This window comes from Staurois parvus, unplaced genomic scaffold, assembly GCF_062004578.1.
Source record: "Staurois parvus isolate SC_StPar_1 unplaced genomic scaffold, SC_StPar_1.0 ptg000727l, whole genome shotgun sequence".
NCBI lineage: Eukaryota > Metazoa > Chordata > Amphibia > Anura > Ranidae > Staurois > Staurois parvus.
In genome coordinates this window covers 311,791-333,709 of record NW_028318523.1, presented here as the reverse complement: position 1 = coordinate 333,709, position 21,919 = coordinate 311,791, and the positions used below count along the sequence as shown (strand labels likewise).

At 43.9% G+C, this 21,919-nt stretch overlaps 1 long non-coding RNA gene across 2 annotated transcripts; it reads right to left on the bottom strand.

Moving 5' to 3' along the window:
• Positions 1 to 3,708: 3,708 nt before the first annotated feature.
• LOC149445316 (uncharacterized) lies at positions 3,709 to 20,537 on the bottom strand. Of its 2 annotated transcripts, XR_016306414.1 has the most exons (5): positions 20,291 to 20,537; positions 15,092 to 15,233; positions 9,751 to 9,863; positions 6,998 to 7,264; positions 3,709 to 3,956 (listed from the first exon to the last, which is right to left on the bottom strand). It is a non-coding gene; the product is annotated as an uncharacterized LOC149445316 (long non-coding RNA). The 2 variants fall into 2 exon arrangements; XR_016306413.1 differs by lacking the exon at positions 6,998 to 7,264.
• Between the last annotated feature and the right edge of the window lie 1,382 nt (positions 20,538 to 21,919).

Genomic DNA, 21,919 nt, shown 5'->3' with positions numbered 1-21,919 from the left:
TTTTCCCTCTGTTTTCATATGGTTATCTGGCCAGTAACACCTCCTGTATTGGAGAGCCCCCACTCTGGATGAAGGAGCACAGGGATTACCTTTGGACAGCACCATTGTCAGGCCTGGGGGGAAGTGAATGTTTGATGTACTAGCAGATTTAAATACACTAACCAAACTCCAGCTAACACATTTAAGCTGTCGCAGAATTTGTTTCTTTTGGGATAAAGGTTTGACACAAATAAAAGCTGATTGTTGTAAGCACCCTTGTCAGTGGTAAATGGTTTGTTTCATCCCTGTAACTTGATACATTTGCAAGAGAGCATGCTCATTTGTAAAAACAACAGACTTACTGGTTGGATCACCAGGTGAAAATAATGGAAAGAAAACCTAAAAAAGAAAACAAATGTAGCAATCACATCTAAGAATTGGTAAGCTTCAATATAACTCTAAATCCAAAGCACTGAGTGTGGGTCCTACCTGCTCTCTCTTTGTTCTGCTATCTGCATGAATCGCTTGTTACATTGTATGCTGATACCACAGAATCCTGAAGAATGGTCCTGACCTCCCCCCCCCCACCCACAAACACGCACAAACAGTCACAGAGAAGATCATTGACAACCTCAGCTGTGCATGTTTCCTTATGAGACTGTGTGGAAGGGGTTGTGTCCTGTCCTTCCACTTAGGTCTCAAATTACACTCAGTTCCCTGCTCTCTGTTGTGCAGTGTGTGATATCAGATCACTACTCCCTGCCTGCTAGAGCTCAGAGATGCTGTGTAAAATGCGTGTATTAGGAGTGTCAGGGATGCGGGTGTGACCAGAGATGTGTGGACTGACACAGGGAAACGCAGGCTTCAGATATGGTATAAATAAGACAATTTATTAAGACTAACAATACAAATATAAATGCAGAGCACCAAACCCCAAGCTAACACAAATACATACAACAAGGTAAAACAAACCCAAACCTAAACTGATATAGATACACAGGTACATACACATGTAGAGCACAACGTAGTCAGGCATGCCGGGTCGATAACTATCGGGCAGGTAGGTACAGGAGGAGCAGGCGGAGAGAATGGTCAGGGTCACAAGCCAGGGATCAAACAGCAGAAGTCAGCAGAGGTCAGGATCAGGCAGGGTCGGCAACAAGTCAGGCAGGAACAGGAATGCAGGTTACAAAGTACAGGGGCCCATGGAAAAACACACACCAAGGCACAGACTGCAGGTCTGGCCATCACTTAAATACACCACCTGCAATCAGCCCCAGGTGATGGCTAATTGCCGAAGTGAACCTCTGGTTGTTGAGAGCACCCACTGGCCAGCCCTGGTACTGCAGCCCACAAGGCAGGTGAGTCCCACCACTATTAGCAAGTCCATTCCTGACAAGGAGGGTGTAGAGGAGAGATGGCAGTAGATAAACAGGAACAACTTAGGATAATTTGTTTATTCTATGTGTATCACAGCTGGTCACTTTACTGGGTATATGTAAGGGTTTACAACCACTTTATTGGTAGAGTACTGGATATATTTTATCTTCGCATGCACACAGATGTTCTATGTTTAGATTCCTAATGGGACCCCTGCCACCCCCAGGCCCCATAATAGCCACATTGGCTGCTATGGCTATTATTACACCACAGCTAGCTTTGCATGACTTTTGCTGTCTGATATGTGTAACGTTTTAAATACATTTGTGTACCCAACACGCTCTTCTTTTTTAACCTTTCTAGTAACACAGCTGGCCAGAATCCTAATACTAGGTATGGGGGAAAATGGACAAACCCTTTGCCCTTCTTCAATTCACTGCTTGGTGCCTCAGCAGCCAATCCCCAGGCCGAAGCATTATCATAAGAGCAGCTTGCCTAGCTGCAGGCAACAACTGCCTTTGATGAAAAGTTGTGTTTTGCACAGGAACTCTATGGAGATGACAGTGGGGAACAGGGCAGCAGGCACCAGAGACTGGCTAGAGCAGCCTTTCTCAACCAGGGTGCCTAGGCACCCTGGGGTGACTTGAAGTTTCTTCAGGGGTGCCTTGACAAAATGTCTAAAAATTGCCCAAAAAATGTATACAAGCCAGCGGATGGAACAAGCCTGACGTTTAGTTACACAAAGCCACAGGTTTTCCTTGTGCAACATTACAACCTTCTAGCCACCGGCGTTCTGACAACCAATGACATCATCAGTTGATAAGGACAATGTCAGCTGCCTGCACAGCATCCTAGTTTGACCCTCCCCCGCCCCTCTCCATCACTGCTGGGGTCACATTAGCTCAGTGATGGAGAAAAACCGAGGGAGAAGAGAAACACAGGAATACTAGTCAGTACCAGTACCAAGATTAAATCACCTCTAATGTTGGGTGTCCTACATGTGTGGATGTTGCTGCGTTATATAAAACTATTGGAATAGATTTTTCACATTTTAGAATGGGGTACCTTAAGACTGTACAAAATTTTAAAGGGTGCCTCGGAACTGCCCATAATTTTACAGGGTGCATTGGGACTGTCCATAATTTTACAGGGTGCCTTGGGACTGTCCATTATTTTAAAGGGTGCCTCGGAACTGTTCATAATTTTACATGGTGCTTTGGGACTGTCTATTATTTTAAAGGGTGCCTCGGAACTGTCCAAAATTTTACAGGGTGCCTTAGGACTGTCCATAATTTTACAGGGTGCCTTGGGACTGTCCATAATTTTACAGGGTGCCTTGGGACTGTCCATAATTTTACAGGGTGCCTCGGGACTGTCCATAATTTTACAGGGTGCCTCGGGACTGTCCATAATTTTACAGGGTGCGTTGGGACTGTCCAAAATTTTACAGGGTGCCTCGGAACTGTCCATAATTTTACAGGGTGCCTTGGGACTGTCCATAATTTTACAGGGTGCCTTGAGACTGTCCATAATTCTACAGGGTGCCTCGGAACTGTCCAAAATATTACAGGGTGCTTTGGGACTGTCCATAATTTTACAGGGTGCGTTGGGACTGTCCAACATTTTACAGGGTGCCTCAGAACTGTCCATAATTTTACAGGGTGCCTTGGGACTGTCCATAATTTTACAGGGTGCCTTGAGACTGTCCATAATTCTACAGGGTGCCTCGGAACTGTCCAAAATTTTACAGGGTGCTTTGGGACTGCCCATAATTTTAAAGGGTGCCTCGGAACTGTCCATAATTTTACAGGGTGCCTCGGAACTGTCCATAATTTTACAGGGTGCCTTGGGACTGTCCATAATTTTACAGGGTGCCTTGGGACTGTCCATAATTTTACAGGGTGCCTCGGAACTGTCCAAAATTTTACAGGGTGACTTGGGACTGTCCATAATTTTACAGGGTGCCTCGGAACTGTCCATAATTTTACAGGGTGCCTTGGGACTGTCCATAATTTTAAAGGGTGCCTTCACTGAAAAAAGATTGAGAAACACTGGACTAGAGCATGGTGGTTGGGGGGGCAGGGGGGGATGGTTGATTGAAAACAAGTGTATTTCAACCTAAAAATGAATAATTCTTTTGTGCAAGCAAGTTTATGCAATCTAAGCTGTCATGTACCTTTATTGACCCTTTTAGTAGTAGGCAGGGATGATCCAGCAAAAGGAACCACAGTAGAAATAATATGTAGATACCTCTAGTGCCATCTTGCTGGGGAGAAGGGTACTGCTGCTTCTATATTATATAAAGAGTATAATGACAAAACACCAAAACAGCATGAAGAGACATTAGTCTTTGAGATTCTGATTTTTTATTTTTTTTTGTAGATTCAAAAATTGATTTGTGCGATCTGCTTGAGATTGAAATCTCAGTCTTCTCAGTTAAAACCACAATTATGGAAATTGCTTGCTAACCATTCCCATCCTGTCTTGTTAAACCCGGCATCAGGCAGCCTCCGCTTTGCATTCAGCTGCATTTGTAACCTGACACATGCTGATAAGCTCCAGTGATTGAGGGTTCGCAGGTGCACCAACTCGTGGTTCTGTAACAAATCAAATTATCAATATGAGCTATTACAATAGATAGAAACTGTAGAGCGCTCACCTTCCAGGATGGCTTGAATCTGCAAAACGCAATGCTGCACTTCTTAGCATTTTAATACAAAGTAATATGACCTTTAACCACTTCATGTCCGGACACTTTCACCCCCTTCCTGCCCAGGCCAATTTTCAGCTTTCAGCGCTATCACACTTTGAATGACAATTGTGCGGTCATGCAACACTGTACCCATATACATTTTTTAGCATTTTTTTTTAAACAGATAAAACTTTATTTTGGTGGTATTTATTCATCACTGGGATTTTTTATTTTTTTGCTATATAAATGAAAAATTCCAAAAATGTTGAAAAAAAATTGTTTTTCTTTTTGCAAATAAATAATCTTTCTTCATAAATCTTGGCCAAAATGTATTCAGTCATCTTTTTAGTAAAAAAAAATAGCCAAAATTAGTTTATAACCAAAAATTATAATTTTTCAAAAAAATTTTTTACATTTTTATTTTATTTTTTTATATTATTATTTATGCTTTTTGTTTTTGTTTTTGACATACTGTCACCCTAGCAGTACAGTGTCACCATAGTGACACTGTACTAGTTGTGGGGGGTGATCAAGTTTTTTTTTTCTTTTACACTGATTGCTGTTACACAGATAAAGGCTGTAAAGGCAATCATTTCTCTTTCTCTCTGACTGCATTCTTTCAGCCATTAAGAAATACTGTGAGAGCTGTGATTGGTCACAACTTGTTACATGGTACAAGGCTGTTGTGAGTAGCCTTGTACCATGTGACCTCTGTGATCATTCACAGATTTCACTAATAGTAAGCAATGATGTCAGGAAGTGACATCTTGCTTACTACTATTCATGTGATCACTGATTGGCCAATCAGTGATCACATGAATCGGGACTTCACATAGAGGTTCCGTACAATGATCGGTGTTCCGCTGTGTCCGGAGTCCCACAGTAAGGGCTCAGCATCTACTTGCAGCACCCTCCTAGGTAGCTAGGGGGAGCGAGACTCCAATTGTTAGCTAGGGCTGAGTAGCAGCCTGGGAGTAATAGCTAGCAGGGGGTCAACATTGAGTCAGAGCTGAAAGGCTCTGCAGACCAGCCCTCTGGAATTTTCCCCTGCTCTAGAACTTTGGAGAAAGGTCTAGAAGCAGTGGGTGAATCTGAGGAGTGTAAGATCTGCACTTTTGAGGGAGCCTGGCTAATCACCAACAGGAGGCTTGGCAAGGGACTAGGACAACCATTAAAAGTGATTGAGCCTGCTCAGCAGGAGGAGGGGGAGGAGAGTTTGGGTGGAAATTGAGGAGGATGTGAGGCTGGAAGGCAGGAGGCTGTGAGGGGGCCCAGCTGGAGAGGGGCTCACCTGCAGGCAGAGGAATTTGGAAGACTGAAAACTTGGAACTTCACCGGCCCCCTGAGAGATGACCACCTGTGTGGCAGGGAAGAAGCGGCCAAGCTAGATGGCAGCACAGGAGAGGGACCAAGTGAGTAAACCTGCACCCCCTGGGCCAGTAAGGGGAAAGGAGCACTCTAATGGGAAACCAGATTTGCTATCTTACCTGGGACTGTTTCAAACTGCAGTAGCAGGCACTGGATTCCCTGCCCAGGGATTCACCCATTACAGTTGGATGAGGAGAGTAGTCATCTGGGATCTGGTGTGATACTACAGGAGATGTTTGCAACTCTCCAGAGGAGAATTTTGCTGTAAAGACTTGTACATACTTCAGGAAGATTGTCCTCTGTTGCCATATCCTTGGGCATCCCATGCACCCCCTACCCCATCCAAGTTCTAAATACCCCAATAAGCTTCAAAACAAAGCTCAAGGTCTGGTTACTTTCTCCTGATGCATGTCTGAGTGAAGGAAATGCGTGTTGCCTGATTGTGCAGAACTGTAGGGAGACCCAAATGTATTGCAACTCCTAAGGAGTAGGGCTACATACAGATGATATCTGATCAATTTCATCTGACAGTCTATGGGCTTGTTCACACATAGGTCTGCCCAATAAATCAGTGTGACTTTCCTATGCCATTGGGACCCCACAGGATCTTTAGGGTTATTAGGTCAAGTGTTCCCAGTGCGCTGTATGCATGTTTGTTTGTATCCATTAATGGTCTAGTCTCCTTGGACATTTTCTTCCTCTCTCTCTCACCCTATCTCTCTCTCTCATCCCCCCCTCTCACCCCCCTTCTCTCACCACCCCTCTCTCTCTCTCACCCCCCTCTTTCTCTCACCCCACCTCTGAAGAGTGAAGCCTAAAGAAGGGGTGGAGCTTACAGATGAAGGGGTGGATCATGAATAGGAAGGGGTGGGACAAATTTGGATGGGTGTGCCCAATTGTAGTCTTGCCTATGGCAGCACAAAACCAAATACACTGCTGGTCCACTCACTGTAAAAAGTAAAGGAGCCCTAAAGGATAAAGGAATTTTAACACGAATTACGCTTATCCTTTTTTGCCTCCTTCTAACCTATAGAAGCTCACCCTCAGTTTCATACTTTTCTCCATCCCACAGCTTCCCACAATGCTTGTATGTGAAAATCATCTCTGAAGATGTCTATGTGGATCTACTGCACAGGAGCAGGTGGGAGGCTGCATGATGGAGGTAAGTACTCTTTGATCTGTAAAAAAATCCTTGGATTTTTTTTTTTATTGAAGAAAATGCCCTAGAAAGTATTGTATGGGGAACATTCAGTTAAGGGCTGTTCACACTGTTGGGTGGCAATTCCAGCACAGTCCCACCGCATGGACAAGGCAAAATGCCTTGGCTCCTATGTATTGTATGCAGTACTTTTTATCAGCACAGTACAGTACAGTGAGGCAATCCACCACCTCGCACTGTGGGCTGATAATTGAACTTTATGAGATGTCTCAGTGCATCATCCCTTTGCTGATCTCCTCCCCACCACACTGCACACCAACCACTGCGTTCCAATGCAGCAGATGGTGTGAACCAGACCTCAAGCTTCAGTTTGAAAAGTTTTAAATTAGTTAAAACTACAGCTTTCATTAAAAGAATACCTAGTGATCTTGCAATGAAGATCTTTGTTTAGACACTTCTTGTTATGGGTTGATGTCCCTTTCTCCAAGTTGTGTTTAGATATTGTCCCCCTATCACAAGCAGCCCTAAATGATAACATAAAGTGCTGTGTCACCAATAATTGCATGGACATGGTCCACCATTGTCATTATCCAGAAACTGGTCCTAAGCAATGATGTTCAGCCAACATTGAAGCGTGTCCATGTAGACAGGAAATGGCTGGAAAGGAATGATGGAAATCAGCAGCACTGAGATACAAAAAAAGAGTGAAAAAGAGTATTTTATTAAAAAACAACATGTCAGTGGTTCATGATGCACAGTGCTTTAATAAACTAAATATCATTCATTTTGGGGCTTAGATATATGCACTTACTCATTTTCTTGCAATGGCAGAGCAGTCTAGAACATTGCATCTACACCTTCTACATGTTGGTTATTGAAATTTTTTTTAGATATGTACCTTAATTTTCCTTCCCTGGCCTATTTGCATGTTGGCATACTAAGGCTTAGCTCCTACTACCCTGAACCCATAGGTGGTCTAAAAAAAACACAAACTTGTCCTGATCTGTGTGCCATCTCATGTCAGAAAGGGACAGGAACGTACAGTATGCTAACATGAAGATAGACCAGGGAAGGAAAATTAGTGTAAGTATCTGAGGTTTGCCAACCGACAGATTTTCTGCTGGTGTCTTCCAACAGAGAACTTGTCAGATTCTGGATGGGAGAAAGATGAGCTAAATAACTGAGCTCCTGTCCCACTGTTGCAGAGAACACATGTGTAGTCATTTGGGATGGCACTGGGACTATTGTACTACCGGGATGGAAGATGACCTCTTGCCCAGTAGACAAAGGCAGACCCTTGCTGGTAAACTGTAAATGAAACAGAGAGTGCACTGGCATAGTGTAAGACCCCCCCCCCCCCCCAATTTTTAAAGAAGAACTTTACCCATAACAGTTTGATAACTATTAATGTTCTTTAAGTAAAAGAACATACATTCCACATTAATAATTATGCTACTAAAATTAGTGTGTGCTATAAATTGCCTTCAGCATTGCTCCAGTTTCTTCTTGCTGGAGGCAGCCATTTTGTTGAAGCTCAGAGCAGTCACTTTTTGTTAACTCTCCCCCTCTCTTTTCTGTAATGAAAATGTATGCATTGCCAACCTTGATTGTATGTCTTGGATCAGCTAGAAAGGAAGGCTGTACAGTGCTGAAGTTCATAGCTCTGCACTGAGGTAGAAAGGAGAAAATATCAGGGTGATAAGATAAAACATTATCTGTAACGGACCCCAGACACCCAGGACTGGGTATCTCCGTCAATAAGCTGCTTCTCAGGCTCTGGAACACGAGACCAGTGAATCTGATGATTGTTACCCCAAGATCCAAACGACACCAGATTTGAAGTAAACCAGAGGTAGACTACTTTATTTGGACACAGATACAAGATATATACACTCAGGGGACAATCCCTCCTCCTTGCATAAAGACACAGGGCAGGGGAATCTACATTTTGTAACAAGAAAAACACAGGTATTCAAACTTTACACCAGCAGACAGTCCCATCAGGAGGGAGGGCTGCTGGAGACACCCCCCCCCCCCACTAAGCTAATGCACATAAACACATACATCCCATAATAGTTTGCTCCCAAGCCAGACAAACAATAGAACAATGGGATGCAGCCACATAACATTAAACAATCAACAACCCCCACCCCACCTATCTCCTAAACATGTCTACACAGTCTGAGACACAGCCCACACAATATTAGGACAGATCACCCTGTACCCCTAACAGGCACAGGGTGATTTACACATAAGAGGGATATGGGGAACTGAGACACTGAGACAGGGGTCTCCCCACCTCTCAACAGTGAGCTGGGTTCCATGGGCCCTCCACCTAAAGTGACTCCTGTCACATTATTCTTGTAAGATTAATTATTTTATGTCTCCCTGGCAGCAGAGTTTGCCCTGTCAGCTCTCCTGCTTTTCTTTTCTCTTTCCCTAATCTGTCTTCCAGAATCTGCAGTAGCAAATCTCGAGGCTCTCAGCAGATCAGCCTCTAGTGACTTGCTGACTATTGGCCCGCTGTGAAGAATAGAGAGCAACTGAGGCTGTGCAGAGCAGGGTGAGACCTCGGTGGAGTTTAACCTCTTTGTGTCAGCGCCTCCTGGCCCTTTAAGAGTTTCAGAAACCAAGAGGTGGGCGGGGTTTTAGGGGCATGTGACCACCGTGATTCGCTGTCACGGCGGTCACATGATCGGAAAAGGTCTCAATCGCAAGGGGAGATCAGGACCTTTCCGTGAGTCATAGACATATGTGCTGGGAGCGCGCAGGGCACGCGCTCTCAGCACATATGTATTTTCTAATGCCATGCAAACATGCGGCCGCTCAGCCTCAAGGCCTAGACGCCAAGAGGCCGCATATTTGCGTGCACCCGGCGTCTAGGGGTTAAATAGTATAGGTACTGTACTTAGTTTGAATTTTTTTTAAATAGCTAAACCTGCAAAAGGGGCCAGCATGAAGTAATTTATCAGGACTGAACTTTCTGACTAAAGTTTTGCTTTAATTAGGAAAAAAATCGTATTGTACTCAGAAAAGTGTTAAAATGACATGCTTCTAACATAATTTCTGTAAGGAACATCTGATCCGTCCATTAGTGCTACATTCGAAGACTGGCCTCTAATATCCTAGCTAACATGTATCGAGCAGCACCTCTTCATCAGAGCCAACTTACCCTTGACGCTTGCTGATACTCAGGGTGCCAATATGAACCTTATGGTGTGCCGGTTGTCGATATTCCTGGATGCTCCTTATATATAGTTTATATAGTCGTGGAAAGTGCCACATCTGCCAATAATTAGAAATCATAAAATGAGAAAAGCTCAGACTTTTAAGGCACCACAGAACCAGCGAAGATGTATTTAAAAGTCATTTTAATTAAGCATCAATAAAAATTGCTAATTAAAGAAAATCCCCTTATAAAACCATAGATATCTTTGTGTTTATGTTGGATATTACAACAAACCACCAACATTTTGAAACCTTCTCATCTATCACTGTCCAACTGTCATTTCATATGTCCATAAAACCCAGTACATATATGTATCAAAACTTGTCCTGAAGCTGGCTCCACAGTGAGACAGGGATGGCTTAACTTAACGCATTTCGCATTCAAATAGTACTGTTTCATTAGGAGTGTCAATGGAGGTAAGATCTGTAATAAATCACAAGGAAAATTATAAAAACTTCCATATGTACAAAACATATATCTATATACAAAGCATACATCTCTTTACATATATATTTATGTTTTTTTTGTACCACAATATATTTTGTACATATAGAAATATTGTGGTAAGAAATATACGGTAGCTGTGTATGTAAATAGATGCATTCTTTGTATATAGTGTGATCCAGGGAATATCCGATTGCCTCTCAGGGGATCAGGAAGGAATTTTTTCCCTGCAGGAGCAAATTGGTTCATACTTTGCTGGGTTTTTTTGCCTTCCTCTGGATCAACTGTGGGTGTAGGATTATAACTTTTTTTTTTTAATGGTTGAACTGGATAGACTTTTGTCTTTTTTCAGTCAAACTAACTATGTAACTATGTAGCTTCCAGGTATTCCAGCAATGGGGAAAACTGGCTTTTCACCTTGTTGACTATCCAACCAATGTTACCTAGAGTGGAGAGGACTTCTGACATATGTTTCTGAAGCTTGATTGAAGTGACTGCCTGAATCAAAATCCAGATATTGAAAAAAATCTTATCTGATGAAGTCAAAGTAATATGACTGCTAGCAGAATCATCAGATAAGTCTGCAGTAAGGTCTCCAGACTGAAGGAAAGATGTAAATTGGTCATGGTCGGTCCCCACTGCAAATCACAGTAACCTTTACAGACACTTCCACTGGCACATGGGAGTAGGGCTAGGAGAAATCTAATGAGGATATCCAATCTGTCCCCACATCTCTGGATAATTTGGCCTCTAGAGACTCCATTCTGAAGTATTTGACTTTTTATGCAGCGATTCAATCTTTTCAGCTGCAGGATTGGTCTGAATTAGCTGCTCAATCTTCTAGCAGATCTACTAGTAGATAAGTCAGAATGTCTGGAAACCATGATTCTCCCCCTAAGCCATAAAGAACAGGCATGTAAGACAATAGCACCGGCAGCATATACTCCCACTTGGAATCCACATTCTTCAGTACCTCAGGCTCAGACGGTTGGATCATAGCTGTAGGACATTTACAAAATAATAACAACGGCATTTAATCACGGAAGCATTGAGAAAGAGCGGGGAATACCAAACTATAGACTTCCAAAAGGTACGCAACAGGTGAACAGGGCAGGAACAGCTGCAGAGTAGAGCAGCACATTTGCTGGACAGAAAAGTCATGGACACAGAGCAGGACAAGAACAGCACACATAACGCCCATCACTTCCTGCAATTGATGCACCTTGAGAGCTATCAACCTAGGCAATAGGCCGTAACCTTGCTTCCAAAGTTTTTGTGCATGTGCTGGTGCTCCAAAATTATGTTGCTGGGTAATGGGGGCCATAGATGGGTCGAAAATTGGCCGATTTTTCGGCCGAAAATAAAATCGGCCGATTTTCGGATCGTTAGTGGGCTATTTGTTTGGCCGTTTTTCGGTAATTTAGCAGATTTTTTTTATCGGTAAAGTTGGAAAAAAATCGGCCGATTTTGCCGATCGGCCGATTTTTGCGGCAATGATAGGCAAATCGGCCGATTTTTTACCGATAAAAAAATCTGCGCATGAGCAGTGACCTGCAAGAGGAAGAAAAAAAGAAGAAAAAGAAGAAGAGGAAGAGGATGAAGAAGAGGAGGATGAAGAAGAAGAAGAGGATGAAGAAGAGGAAGGAGAAGAAGAGGATGAAGAAGAAGAGGATGATGATGATGAAGAAGAAGAAGAAGAGGATGAAGAAGAAGAAGAAGAAGAAGAGGATAATGATGAAGAAGAAGAAGAGGATGATGATGAAGAAGAAGAGGATGAAGAAGAGGAGGAAGAAGAAGAAGAAGAAGAAGAAGAGGATGAAGAAGAGGATGAAGAAGAAGAAGAGGATGATGATGAAGAAGGAGAAGAGGAAGAAGAAGAGGATGAAGAAGAGGATGATGAAGAAGAAGAGGATGATGATGAAGAAGGAGAAGAAGAGGATGAAGAAGAGGATGAAGAAGAAGAAGAAGAGGATGATGATGAAGAAGAAGAGGAAGAAGAAGAGGATGAAGAAGAGGATGAAGAAGAAGAATAAGAGTTTGAAGAAGAGGATGAAGAAGAGGATGAAGAAAAGGATGAAGAAGAAGAGGATGAAGAAGAAGAGGATGAAGAAGAAGAAGAGGATGAAGAAGAAGAAGAGGAAGAAGAAGAAGAGGATGAAAAATAAGAGGAATTCCAGTCCGGCAAAAAGTGTCCCTGCAGAGAGCTCCGCTATTTCTTTGACAGTTCCTTGACATTTACAGCGGTTGCAACATTGTATCTATTTGTTTCCGAATAAAAACATCTGTATCCTAAATGGATACAAATAGATACATTGTTGCAACCACTGTAAATGTCAAGGAACTGTCAAAGAAATAGCGGAGCTCTCTGCAGGGACACTTTTTGCCGGCTGTAGACGGGATGAAAATCGGCCGATTTTTTTTACCATTGCTGGTAACGTCGGCCGCTTGAACGACCAATTTTTCGTTTTTTTAAGAAAAATCGGCCGTTTTTCTCCCCATCTATGGCCTGCATAAGAAAGAAGGGCCATTACAACTTAAGCCATGTTGCAATACAGAGAAATCTATCATCATCAGGGGATACAATCCTCACCATCATATCCCTGGCACCTTGGGAGCTCCTACTTGGTAAGGATTTACTCTATACCCATGACGTCCTACCCTTGGTTCAGAATAGATGGTCACAGGGACCATGAAGCTGGAAACAAGCAGGTGATCTGAATTGCATCATAGAAGCCAAACTTTTATTTCTTGGTTAAGCATAGCTCCCAACTGTCCCTGATTTAGAGGGACTGTCCCTCATTTGGAGCAAAGTCCCTCTGTCCCTCTTTTCTCCTCATTTGTTCCTCATTTTGGTCTGATCTATATAGTTGTATATAAATTGCACAATTTATCTTTCAATAATGTTTTACAGTGTTAAACCTTTCATCCAATTTCTAAATTGTTGTATTTGTATATTTCAAAAGCCAATGTAAAGAAATAGTAGTGGTATAAAAGCACTTGTGGCTTTAACCAATCATTTTTTGTGTATTAATTTTCCTTGTAAGTGGGCGTGGCAGGGTGTGTGTCCTATGAATACATACTTTTGCTTATAGGTGTCCCTCATTCCCATCTTAGAAAGCTGGGAGGTATGGTTAAGGCCTATTCATCAATGCCATGTCATGCTGAGAAGAAGGCACTACCATGAACAACGACAGAAAATCAAGCCAATGAAATACAGATATCCATTAGAAAGAACATCTACCTTTATGTGAAATGTGATCATGATAATGCAGCACTTACCCCTGATGGGTTCTCTGTGCTGCCATGACTCTTTAAGCTGTTCAGTCCCCACTAAACATTAGTATGCTACCACTCTATAATAATACACAGAGAATAGGCCACAAGCAGCTTGGTAGTAGATTAATTAGATGTATTATGGCAAGGTAGGTTAGGCAATTGAACACAATTAAAAATGCTGTACTGGTTAAGGTGAACACTGGCGGATAATAGGGCAATCGATTATCTGCAACAAATTTAAACCGAATTTCAGCTGGTATAAACAGTGGGCAATATAAGGACAGTCACTAACCCAGAGAAAAGTCCTCTAGTGCACACTAAGCATACAGTCCTAATAGAGGGTGGGTGCATGCTTTCCTGATAAGAGGTACCCCTGGAGGTGGCTATAAAATACCTGGTGCCTATTTTAGCAGTGCATAGCTGGCTATTGTTGGGGCCCATCTGTACAGTGGTGCATGTGAAGCTGTCCTTTTAAGACTGTACTTAATGGAAGGCTGGTGGGCTGGTAAAAAGGGGTTCCGGGCCCCCCTCCCAAAAATTAAAAGTCAGCAGCTACAAATACTTTAGCTGCTGACTTTTAATATTAGGGCACTTATCTGCCCAGGGATCCAGTGGTGTCCTCACCCCAAGCCAATTCTTCAATTGGGTGCTGGCCCTGCCATCTTGACTAAGGGAAACCAGCAGTGAAGCCTTGCTGCTTCACAGTCGGTTTCCTACTGCGCATTAGCAAATCACGCTCTGCTTTATGAATAGGCCGCAGTCCTCTTGGACCTTTGAAATGTCCCAAAGGGCTGCGAGGGGAAGGAGAGGGGAGCTAACTTCTGGCTCAATTTGCCGCTCCCCCCCCCCACAAAAGGAGCTAAGTGTGGCAGCGGAGGGGGGGGGGGAGACAGATAAGTGGAGCTTCCACTTTTATGTGGAACTCTGCTTTAAGTAAGGAGCAGTCTGCCTGGTTTTAACTGTGGGCAGTAAGGGATTAAGCTTGGCATATCCAATCACCACTCCTGGTATGCAATGGATCCCGTCTCATACTATTGGCGGTCGGCTGTCCCAGAAAGCTCAGTCCTTATGATCAGGTCCTCTCTGATGTGGCACACACAACAACAGGTTTCCCTAAGCTCGGTTCCCAAGACACAGCACTTCTCTGTGGCCAAGTCTCTCAGTTCCCTTGGTGCTCAGAAGGGCTCAATCTCTCACAGGTGGTATCCAACGTCTGCCTAGCTCTAGTAACCGAATACAGGCACTAACCATGACTGAGACCCAGCCTCAGCTCTCCACAGCCAGTCCTTCTTTTTTCCTGGTGTGGCATACAGACTCCAGCAGCAGGTCCGTACCCCCTGGCTCCCCTCACTAGACTGCCAAATCTCTGGTAAATTGCCCCGGAAAAAGACTGATTCTCCTCCTTTCCCAAGCACGGAAACATGGGTATTGAAGTCCAAGCCCCCATAGCCTTCATTGTACAGCGCACCTTTAAAGTGGTTGTAAACCCTTGCATATACCCAGTGAAGTGGCTGGCCTCAGGTAAGGCACAGAAATGAAACAAATCCTCCTACATACGTTGTACCTGTTTTCTTTAGCCACCATTCGAACAATCTTTTGTTGCAATCTTTTATCAAGTTTTTCTCTTTTCATCCGATTAGCTACAGTGCCATGGGCTGCAAACGTCTTGACAATGTTGTGCACAGTGGACACAGAAACATTAAGATCTGTTAATTGATACAGGTGAGTTTAGATACAAATTACAGGTGCATCACAAACTTAGAATGCAATTTTTTCTTACAATTTTGAGAATTTAATTTTGTTCAGTCCATTTTTAGGGATTTGCGTGGAATGTGTCAGATTTGGCTTTTTGTTTCTCCACTTTTTTGTGTCATACCAATACAAACAAAAGACATAAACATGAGAATGCCTAAACATTTGTAATGGCAACAATTTTCTGGGTAAAGTGGTGCGTTATCTGACAGAAGTGCAGGGGTACCAATATTTTTGGTTAAGACTGTAGAAGAAAACACATCAACATTTTATTTCAGGTGAACTAAAAATAATAATTCAAAATGGGCATAAAATGAAAAAACATAACAGTTTCCCTTTAACTTAGCAGTGAGTCTGAGTTTGTATCAAAGCGTTCAGCCAAATGTTTACAGGATGCGGGTGGAATAAGCAGAAGACAAACAGCTCTTGTATGATGCTATCAGCAATGGATTTTAGAAGAATCAGCAGCCTGACCACGGAGTAAAAAATCAATCAGGAAAAGGTGCCCTGCTCACTTCATGTTTACCAGAGTTGACGGACTATCTCATTGCTGCTTGGCTTATTGTTACTATGCCAAATATAATATTTTACTGTGATGACGAATATCCAAATATTACTTTAAAATTTAACTGTGGTGGATGAGCAGAGGAGACTGCCGGTTTCTTTACACATACACATATATAAAATATATGTATATACTGTAAATATATATATACATATACACACACACACATTATATTGCCAAAAGTATTGGGCCAGCCCTCCAAATCATGTGATTCAGATGTTCCAATCACCTCCATGGCCACAGGTGTATAAAATCAAGCACCTAGGTATGCAGACTACTTCTACAAACATTTGTGAAAGAATGGGTCGCTCTCAGGAGCTCAGTGACTCCAAGCGTGGTCCCGTGATAGGTGGTCACCTGTGCAATAAGTCCATCCGTGACATTTCCTGGCTACTAAATATTCCACGGTCAACTGTTAGTGGTATTATAACAAAGTGGAAGCAACTGGGAACAACAGCAACTCAGCCATGAAGTGGTAGGCCACGTAAAATGACAGAGCGGGGTCAGCACATTCTGAAGCGCACAGTGCGCAGAAGTCACCAACTGTCTGCAGAGTCAATAGATAAAGACCTCCAAACTTCACGTGGCCTTCACATTAGCACAACAGCAGTGTGTAGAGAGCTTCATGGAATGGATTTCAATGAACGAGCATCTGCATCCAAGCCTTACATCACCAAGTGCAATGCAAAGTGTCAGATGCAGTGGTGTAAAGCACGCCTCCACTGGACTATAGAGCAGTGGAGACTTGTTCTCTGGAGTGACGAATCACGCTTCTCTGTCTGGCAATCTGATGGACATGTCTGGGTTTGGTGGTTGCCAGGAGAATGGTACTTGCCTGACTGCATTGTGCCAAGTGTAAAGTTTGGTGGAAGGGGGATTATGGTGTGGGGCTGTTTTTCAGGGGTTGGGCTTGGCCCCTTCGTTCCAGTGAAGGGAACTCTTAAGGCGTCAGCATACCAAGACATTTTGGGCAATTTCATGCTCCCAACAAAAAGAGTTTTGGGGATGGCCCCTTCCTGTTCCAACATGACTGCGCACCAGTGCACAAAGCAAAGTCCATAAAGACATGGATGAGCGAGTTTGGGGTGGAGGGACTTGACTGGCTGCACAGAGTCCTGACCTCAACCCCATAGAACACCTTTGGGATGAATTAGAGCAGAGACTGTGAGCCAGGCCTTCTCCCCCGAAATCAGTGCCTGACCTCACCTCGCTTCTGTAAGAATGGTCAAACCTTCCCATAGACACCATCCTAAACCTTGTGGACGGCTTTCCCAGATTTGAATCTGTTATAGCTGCAAAGGGCGGGGCCAACTCAATATTGAGGCCTATGGACTAAAACTGGGATGCCTTTAAAGTTCATGTCCCAATACTTTTGGCAATATAGCGTATATTGTTTTATGTATATTACACAGATAGACACTATGCTTAGGGCAAAGCATAATGCCAACCTCCCGAACAACTTATACGTAAATCGGTATTAAACCCAAAAGCAAACATTTATTATATTGCAGCTTACCAAATGTTTAGATGTAATGGCTGCATTAGTTTCCTACTTTAGGCTTCTTTTGTTTTCACCCGGTGATTCAGCCAGTAAGTCTGCTGTTTTTCAGAAGCTCAAGCTCTCCAGCAGAATGTTTCAGTTTACATAGATAGGACAATCCATTTACCACTGACAAAGGTGATTAAAATGATCAGCATTTATTCATGTAAAACCTTTATCCCAGAAGGAAAATAAAACCGTTTGCTGTAACTGATTATAAAGTATGAGCTGGAATTCAGCTTCAATTTGTTATTGTATGCAAATTTGCTAATATATTTAACACTCTCATCCCCCCCAGAATGACAATGCTGCTGACTGCTGTGTCCCATACTCATTCCTCCTGACTGGTGTCCCACTAATACAAGATTATGTTCAGGATTAACATACAGTAGATGTGTTACTGACCTAGATCACCAGGAGAAAACAGAGGGGAAAAAAGCCAAAGAAAAGAAAACTAATGAAACCACCACATCTAATGATTGGTAAGCTGCAATATAATGCAGTTTTGGTTTTAGGTTAGGTTCACACTATTGCAGGCAGGCAGGCTGTGTTTGTGCTGTCACTGCAGCCCTTTCATTTGAATGTGCTGCTGTGTCTGCGTTTCACGCAGAAAAAATGTTCCTGCAGCATTTAAAAATGTAGTGATCAGGAAATCGCCTGGTGCTTTTGTACCATGAGATTTCCCTGCAGTTCCCACAAACATGCTGTGTTTTTAGATGTGGGGCCATTAAGAATGAAAGGCAGCATTGTGTGTTTTTAAAGAGACTTCATGGGCCTGTCCCCTGAAGGAGCTTCAACATGGCACCCTGCACTAAGATAAAATGATTCAGAGGCAAAGGGGAAGAGGAACCTGCAAGTCATGTGACCAGCCTGAAGATTTCAAGCATTCATGGTAAGTTTGGATAAAGGCTGTCATAAACTTTAGTTCTTTTGTACATTAGGCTTTTTTTAAAATTTGAAACAGCAAAGAGCATGTCTGGGAATTACTTTCCTGCAGCATGAACAAGGGTTCTCAGATTTCTGGATAATTGATAGATGATGCAGTGGACTTGTGCGCCACTATCTGGATAAAAAAAAAAAAAGTGCTGAAGAGGTAGACTGTGCTCCCTCTGTGTATTCCAAGGTTTAATTTTCAATGTGCATTGTAGCATACCCATAGCAGCAGCAATATATTGCCAATTGGTACCTTTAACTTTTTCAGGTTCCTTCTGCCTGGCAATGCAGCAGTCAGCAGAATTTCCTATGCAAATACTGACCTTCTCAAAGTCTTTGCATATGCTTTGGCATTCCCCCATGTGATAGTTCTCGCACTGAGTGCATATGCACTGAATGCTGTCACATTGGAAGGTGGAAGAGGGCATGCATACCTACCCCTACCCTCATTTTAGGAAATGTTACTTGAATTTTTCGGCCTGTTTGGGTCAGTGCTTGCACCCTCCAGTGCACCTGATACTTTCCAATTTGGATGGGCAGGGTCACCAAGAGGAATAAGGAGGTGTGATCTATGTCAGGCTCATGTGTAGAGAATAGTGATGGAGACAGAGTAAGTGGACAACAGAACTCCTCCTGGACTAGAAACTTCATAAAGAGGTTTCTGAGGGGAGACAGGCCCTGAAACTGCTTACCCAGGAGGGTAACGTACCTATTGGAAAGGTTGTCATAACGCCATTCCACCCACCATTGTGAGTGTCTACGTCATCCCACAAAACAAAAGAGATTGACACCTGTCCTGGATGAAAACAGCTAGACTTGGGCAACTTATCTCATATCTGTGGACAGCCTTAGATTTTAGTGCTTTGCCTCATTTCTACTCTTTATGGTTTATTTTCTTTTGTGCTGAATCTTTGTGCCAAGTACCTGGTGATGGAGGCTGATGGGGAGAGGAAGGCGTTCTCTTACGTCTCCTGCTCAGTACCCCTGATAGCGTAGACAGGAGGCAATAAAGCCCGGAGTGGCACAAGTGCCTGAAAGATCTATGATGCCAGATGCAGATGTGTCGTCCATCTGTATTGGTTTTGGTTGGACTGGAGATGCAGAGCAGCAAGACAAAAAGTAGACCAGAGAGTCAAAGCACAAATGTTCAATCACAAGGGGTCACTACTCACTGTTGCTGATAAACAATATGAGAAGTGAAATATGTGAGCCCAAAAAAACAGTGCTGTGAGAGTATGGGAACACAATGTTCACCTCCCAAGGAGGTATACCTTTATTGGGGCAGATTAAGCCATAAGTGGGATGACAATAAAATGTAGCCACCAGGATAGTGCGGTGGACCGTCTGCTCCTCACTAGACTCAAGCAGAGAAAAAAGCTCAGTTGCAGTATGCGGCTGAGCCTGCCGGGGATCATGGCGTTCTGGATGTGACATCACCACGATCTAGGTAGGGCGGAAGCAGGATCTTGGTCTTGATAAAGCACATGTGCGCAAAACATGTTGTCAAGGTTACCAGCTCTGCTTGTGTCCCAAGGCCAGAATCCAGCTTCCACCCTCACCTAGGTCGCGGTGACGTCACATCCGGAGCGCCATGGTCCCCAGCCAGCTTCGAAGAAGTGTGGAAGTACAGCTGGGCTGTCCAGAAGGGCAGCAGCCCTTTAGGCTCGGAACCTCTCTTCTGGGTCAATCAACAGTCTAGGGGTATCCTTTCTGATGCTTTATGTTAAGTTGAACTTGGACAGGGTGCAGAGAAGCTGTGGAATACTTCAGTAGCACAATATAGAAGCACGAGGACACTTCTCGCTTTCTCAAAAGCTTCTCAGTACAGTTCTTGAAACAGTAACTAAGGAACGGAGCACCACAGGGACACCAAAGAAAATGCCCCAATTGGAGCATCAACTGGCACTGATGAACAAGGGATAATAGAAGTGCACAGTCACCAGGATCCTACACACACATAGGTCTGTACTCACAAATGTTCCTGAATACTTGGATGCCTCCTTCCAATATCAGCCAGACATTTCTCCCATGATCTCCCCAGACCAGATTCTTAGTGAAATCCCTCAATCAGTTTCAGCAAGGTCCAGTAGAATAGGCCCCCAGCTCTAAAACAGCTGGGACCTCGATGGGCACTACAACAGGCCCCCCAGCTTTAGCATAGCTGGGACCTTGATGAACAAGTGTGGAAGTACAGCTGGGCTGTTAGGGTCCGCCGCGGCGTCTCATCCGGCGCATGCGCAGTCTCGGCGGCTCGCGCTGGGATACGGGCACTAGGTCCCGGCTGGCCGCGGCTGAGGGAGACTCGCGCATGTGCAGTAGGCGCCGCGAGTACACGCTGGGCGGCCAATGACAGCGCAGGGCGCGGTATTTAAAGATACCCTGTGCTGTCACAAATCACCGCAAGGTCTTATCCTGTTACCTGAGTTCCTGTACCCCTGTGATTGTGTTATTTTGACCTGGATTGCCCTGACTACGCTGCCTTCTCCTGCTTTTGACCCGGATTGCTCTGACTACGCTGCCTTCTCCTGTCCTGACCCCCGGCTTATTTGACCTCTCTGCGGACTGACCATTCCTATACTGACCCTGCGTGTGACCTGACTATCCTTTGCCTGCCGATTCTGTACCTCGCTGCCCCACGGTTACAACTGGCTAGTTTGACTACGATCCGTCCATCCATCCATCCATCCTGCCTGGGCCTGCCGGCCTCCTCACATCTGGCTCTCCTCCTGTATCCATCCCCGGAGGTTCCCTCTGCCACGGGTGGGATTGCTCGGAGGTCGTGACCTGGTCCTGGTCTGCTTCAAGTCCATCCCCACCATCAGGGGCCCTGGTGAACACGCAGACCGGGACTTAGACTCCACACTCTGGGTATTCCTGTCCAATGGGCTGCCAGAGGCACCACCTGGGGGATCCTTAACATGGGCTGTCCAGAAGGGCAGCAGCCCTTTAGGCTGGGAACCTTTCCACCTGGACAAGCACAGGGGTGCTTCAGGCTGCCTATTTATGCACTCTCCAGCCACCTACTGGGCAGTCTACTCTGAGGGACTGGCTGGGATTACATAAATATTCAGACTGTGATTTTGACTCTCCCAGCCCACTACATTTCATTTTCACTAAAGTGAAACCAGAACACCCCAAAGTAATCACAAGTTGATCCACTGATTTCATGGGAGCCAAAAGGAACTAAATGTACCTAACCTAACTAGCAACCTATCTAGGAGGGTGCTACAATATGTTACTATATATATTAGAAACAGCCAGCTGTTGATCTTCAGTATTTCCGAAGAAAAGCCAGAAAGAAGTCACACCGCCACTTATCTGGCACTTATCCAATAACCATTTACCCCTTGTACAGATACTCCAAGGGTGCAAATGATGAGACGATCTGGCGTGGCATTATCAGAAGCTGCACATGTACACATAATGGTAACATATTCAGAATCTCTCTCTGTTTTACATCTTCTGCACCTGTTCAATTAAACATGGGAATAGCTGCACCATCTGCAGTCTACCAAAAAGCAGATCAGTCACATTAATGATAGTGTCAATATGTAATTGTCGTTCGGTCTTAAAAGCTGCTCTCACTGTTGTCTAATGCATTT